Source organism: Apus apus, chromosome 2 (assembly GCF_020740795.1).
Source record: "Apus apus isolate bApuApu2 chromosome 2, bApuApu2.pri.cur, whole genome shotgun sequence".
Taxonomy (NCBI): Eukaryota; Metazoa; Chordata; class Aves; order Apodiformes; family Apodidae; genus Apus; species Apus apus.
In genome coordinates this window covers 17,107,360-17,113,359 of record NC_067283.1, presented here as the reverse complement: position 1 = coordinate 17,113,359, position 6,000 = coordinate 17,107,360, and positions in this window count along the sequence as shown.

Below are 6,000 nucleotides of genomic sequence, written 5' to 3'. Positions count from 1 at the left end.
TATAACACATAATACATCTTAGGAATTTTTTAATTAGTGAGAAGCTCCATCTCTTAGTATGCCTGCTTCTTAGTCCCAGAGGTATCTATCTCTACAGTGGAGTGTTTATATGTCTAGTTAGTTATATGTTCACTGACTGCTTTTTTAAACTGTAGATATGAATGTGTGTACTTGGTGTATCTGAGATCCAGCAAGAGGATCCTTTAATTTATTTTACTTTAGTTATCTCTCTGTTGGCTGACATTGGCCATTTACACTTCATGAGCTGCTATGTGTTTGGGGTGTGTGTGCATGTCTTGTGTGTGAAGTTTCTTAAAACAGTGAAGTATGATATTACTGTCTACATGACTGGCAAAGCAACCTGTACATTTGGCCAGTTAGAAACTTCCTTTGATAGTACCTGTGTATATTTAAATGGAGTTATATGGTTGTTCTGCCACTTCTGAATAACCATTGTGAATTACCCTTATGAATTACCAGAAGATGCAGTTTCTCTGAAAGCTTGTTTGCTGTCTGTAATCCTGTAACAGCCTGCCAAGGCTAATAAATGCTCTTGAGCTGAAGAGTGTCAACAGACCTGTAGGAACCAGAAAGAAAACCAGCTTTTCTTAAACAGTTTCAAGTTGATTGAGCTGTTTGTTGAGTCCTCAGGCTACAACTTGTAAACTGTCAAATAGAGACCTTCTGTTGTACTTACTGCTTTGATTACAGGCCAGATTTCAGTTTACATAATTTATTTTAATAATTTCTTTTCAGTTTACAAAATTTATTTTATTTACATAATTAAGATTAAAATTTTTAATTGTGCAATAATTTAATGCTGGTGAAAAGTATCAATTATCTGCTTTGAATATTAAGGAACAGCAGTGAGGCACACAGCTGTGGCAGCATTCAGTTCTGTGGCTGAGCGTATGGGGGGTGCTCCTGCAGCTGGGAACCCCAGGAAGAGCAGAGAGCCCCACTAGCTCTCCTGAGTCCAGAGCAACTGCAGGAGAATTAAAGAGCTCTGTGGAGCATGGCAACCAAGGTGTGCAGACAGGGACTGAGAGGGCCCAGCAGTTTGCTCAGTAGTTCATGCAGCAGGGCGTGTGAGAAGGGCTGTGCAGCTGCTTGTAGGCCCACAGCCCAAGGAAGTGCCATAATGGTGGCCACTTGCCTCAGAGTTAAAACTAGTGTATCTACAGAGAAAGCCCCCGAGGTATCTGATGCTTCCACCCAGATGGAACTGGTAAGGAAGGAGACTTCAGTACTAATGCTAGGTTGCAATTAGTGCCAAGACCCTTCTCCTGGAGAAATTTTAAGTACCTGCAAAAGATATGCACAGGTTGATGACCTGTTGCATCAGGTGTCTGAGTTGCAGGAAAGAGTGAAGAGGCTGCACAGTATTAGAGGAGCAGAAACTGAGATAGGTAAGTGTTTTCAGAGCTATGCTCCATAGCGAATGAGGCACCTTAGACCCTAGTGACCCACAAAAGCAGAAATCTGCTTCAGTCCCCACCCTCCAGCCTTACAACCAAAACCAGATATGAAGCTTTAACAGCTGTAGACACCCATGAGCAAGGTCTGCAAGAAGAACCTGTACCAGCAGCACACAGGATACTGCAAAAAGAAACAGTGAATGCTTGCAGTGGGTGACTGTTAAGGGGCGCTGAGGTGCCCATCTGCCAGCCTGACAGGGAGCCACAAGAAGCCTGATGCCTTCTGTGAGCTAAGGTCTGAGATATTGCCAAGAGAGTGCCACAATTTCTCCAGCACAGGCTACTACTATTCATTACTACTCATTCATGTGGACACGAATGGCCCACAAGCTGGAACCTGGGCAGAATCAGGGAAGACTACAAAGCTCCGGGTGTGCAAATGGAAAATATTGGTGTCTGACTTGCCTTTTCTTCCATTTTAGCAGTTAGAGGAAAGGGTGCAGCCAGAAATACACAAATAATGCAAATCATCTTCTGGCTTCATCTCTGGTGCTGTTGTGAGGGTTTTGGCTTTTGTCTCAACATGACATTCTTTGATGACTATAGTCTCTTAGGAATGGATAGGATCCACTTGTCTAGAAGGCACAAGGAAATCTTTGGCAGCAGGCTGGCCCATTTGGTGAGGTGGGCTTTAAACCAAAGGACTTGGGGAGCAGGGTCCAAAGGGAGCTTTGTGCCCAGTCAGAAAGTTACAGTGTCATAGGAATAACTGAAACATGGTAGGACAATTCACATGACTTGAGAATCACAATGGATGCTCATAGGCTGTTTCATAAAGACAGACAGGGAAGAAGAGGAGGAGTTGTGCTCTGTGTTAAGGAGAACCTTGAATGTCTAGAATTCAACTATAGTGAGTGTGGAAACCCTATTGAATGTCTCTGGGTCAATATTAGATAAGTCCTCTGTCTCCAAGGGAGTAATCTTATAGTCAGCATCTGCTACTGACCTCCAAACAAAGATAATAAGCCAATGAAGCAATATTTGTGTCACTCAAGCAACCTTCAGGTCAATAGAACTTGGTTCTTATGTCTGACTTCAACTACCCAGACATTTGTTGGAAGAACAATACAGCAGCTCTTGTGTCATCCATCAAGTTCCTGGAATGTGGAAAGGAGTGCTACATGCAAATGTTAGATGTGCCAACCAGGCATGAGATATGCTGGACTAGCTAATTGCAAACCTAGAAAAACTGCTATGTATGATCTTAGTTAGTGATAGTCTTAGCTGCAGTGATGGTAATATTGTGGGGCCTTGGATCCTGCTGAGCATGCTAAAGGTTAGTACTGAGACAAAAGTTTTAGATTTTAGAAGAGCAAACTTCAGCTCTTTTAAGAGTTCAGTTAGGAGGGACTCCGTGGAAAGGTTCCATGGAGTGTAAAGAAACTAGCAAGTGCTGGGAGTTTCTTGAAGAATGCTCTCCTGAAAGCACATAAACAGTTCATCCCCTTTACAGATAAGGGAAGTAGGCAGTGCATGAGACCTCCTTAGCTTAACTGCGAGCTTCTGAGTCTGCTCAAAATCAAAAGAGAAGCATACCAGACATGGCAAAGTGAACAAATACCCATTGAAAACTACAAGGGCATTGCCAAGGTGTGCAGAGGTGCAGTTAGGAAAAGAAAAGCTCAGCTCAAATTGAAATTGTCCAGAGAAAAAATTCTTCAGTTCTGTAAACAATAAGCAGAAACAGAAAGAATGTATGGGTGTGCTATTAAATAGGAGAGGTGAATTAGTCACTGGCAATGCTGAAAAGGCAGAGGTTCTCAACACTTTCTTCACCTCTGTCTTTATCAGCACTGTTGGAACACAGGCCTTATGAACAAAAATCCAGGTCGATGCAAACACAGATCCACCTTGGTCTGTGATGGTATGTGAGAGCTTACAGGAGCTTGTCCCTTACATATCAGTTGGCCCTGTCACTATCTACCCAAGGGTGTTAAGAGAGCTGTCTGATGTTGTCGTGAGGCTGCTCTCCATAATCTTTGAGAAGTCATGGAGACTGGAGGATGTCCCAGAAGACAGGAAGAAGACTAATGTCACTTTCATCCACAAGAAGAGCTTAAAGGAGGATCCAGGAAATTACAGGCTCATCAATTTTACTTCCAGTCCCTGGGACAGTTATGACATTAATCCTCTGGGGGCTATCACAAGTCAAATGAAGCATGTGATTAGGAAAAGCCAGCATGGATTTAGCAAGTTAAAATCATGCTTGGCAAGACCTGATCGCCTTCTGTGACAAACTCAGCTGCTCAGTTGATGTGGGGCGAGCGGTGGGCATTGTCTACCTGGATTTCTCCAACACTTTCAGTACCATTTCCCACAGCCTCCTCTGAGAGAAACTGATGTGCTATGGTCTAGACAAGTGGTCTTTGCTGTGGGTGGGGAACTGGCTGAGAGGCCACATCGAGAGGGTGGTGGTAAATAGCTCCTTTTCAAAGTGGCGACCTGTTACAAATGAAGTTTCCCATGGGTTTGATATTGGGCCCAGTGCTGTTTAATATCTTCATAAGTGATTGGATTATGGGATTGAGTGTTCCCCAATTAATTTTGCTGATGATACCAGACTGAGTGGGGACATGGACAGTTTGTAAGGGATACCCTGCAGGAAGACCTGAGTAGGTTAGAAGAGTAGGTTAACAAGAACCTTATGACATTCAGCATGGACAAGTGTAAGGTCTTGCACCTGTGACAACATGATCTAGGAGTGCAGCACAGGCTGAGATCTACAGTTGGAGTGGAGTTGGAATATTGTGTTCAGTTTTGGTCCCTGCTGTGAAAAAAGATGTGGACAGTCTGGAGAAGGTCCAGAGAAGGGCTGCAAAGATGATGAAAGGACTTGGAAGCCTGCCATGTGAGGAAAGGCTGAGATAATTTGGTTTGTTCAGCCTGGAGAAAAGAAGACTAAGGGGAAACCTTATCACTATGTTCTAGTATTTAAAGGGTGGTTACAAAGAAGGTGGAGACTCCCTTTTTACAAGGAGTCAAATGAAAAAGACAAGGGGTAATGGGTACAAGTTACTCCTGGGGACATTCCAATTGGACATAAGCAGAAAATTTTTCACAAGAACAATCAGCCATTGGAATACTCTCCCCAGATGTGGTGGATTCCTGAACCTTGGACACTTTTAAGATTCTTTTAGGCAGAATTCTGAGCCATCTTGTCTAGACCGTGCTTTTGCCAAGAAAGGTTGGACCAGATGTTCCTTGAGGTCCCTTCTAACCTGGTATTCTATGATTCTATGAAAATGCTTGTTTGTATTTACTGTAAAGGCTACACATGGCTTTTCCTAATGTTTTGAGGCTATATATATATTTAATTTTTAAAAAATATACCTAATTATGCAGTTATGTTTTTGTTTGTTTGTTTGTTTTCATTTTTGTTTTGTTTTGTTTTTTAAATAACAGTTTAAACACCTCAGTTTAAGTCTTGATACCAGATGCTATTGCTCAATAGTAGAATTGCAAACGAAACATCTAAAAATAACTAAATGCAATGTCATGAATGAGGAACAGAGTTGGGGATTTTGACAGGATATGGTCAAATTGTTGATCGGGTTTTTATTCTGAGAAACTAAGCTTCTGAAGAAGAAACTGGTAGTCTTGTTAGATAACCAGTTTATTTCAGATCTCAGATTAAGTGCAAAGTAAAAAGAGTTGATGACATCCCTGAATCTATAAAACAGAATATTGACTAGGTAAAGGGAAATTATTATTCTACTGTTCTCATCAGTGAAAGTGGATTTATCTAACTTTAACCATCTAGATTGGTCTGATTTTCCCAGTGCAGGCTTTTTGCCTGTTGTTTTTGAAGAAGAAAGCTAGATGGCTAGCACAGGCTACCTGCCTAATATTTGGGTAGCTCAGCTTAAATGACAGGAACCCTGTTCACAAGCCAGCAATGTGCCCCCATGGCAAAGTAGGCCAGTGGTATCCTGGGCTGCATTAGACAAAATATTACCAGTTTGAGGTCTGTGATCCTTCCCCTCTACTCAGCACTGGTGAGGCCACACCTGGACAGTTGTGTCCAGTTCTGGGTTTCCCAGTACAAGAGAGACCTGGACATATTGGAGAGAGTCCAGCAAAGGGCCATGAAGATGATTAAAGGACTGGAGCTTCTCCTAAAAAGGTTGAAGCTGAGAGAGCTGGGAATGTTCAGCCTGGAAAAGAAAAGGCTCCAGGGGGATCTTCTCAATGTATTTGAATACCTAAAGGGAGGTTGTGGAGTCTGTTTCCTCAGGGATATTAAAAAGCCATCTAGACATGGTCCTGGGAAAGGAGCTCTAGGCATCCCTGCTCGATCAAGGGAGTGGGACCAGAGGATATCCAGAGGTTCTTTACAACCTGAACCTTTCTGTGATTTCTTTTGCCAATCTTGGAGTCTCAGTTTCAGTATCCTTAGTTCAGGACAAATGCTGATGGGATTACTATTAAAGATGCATGAGTCAGCACAGTCAGGGTGCACAAACAACCACAAAACCACGGCTGAAATGCCAAAAGCAAATTTAGTTGTGTTACCTCACCAGCT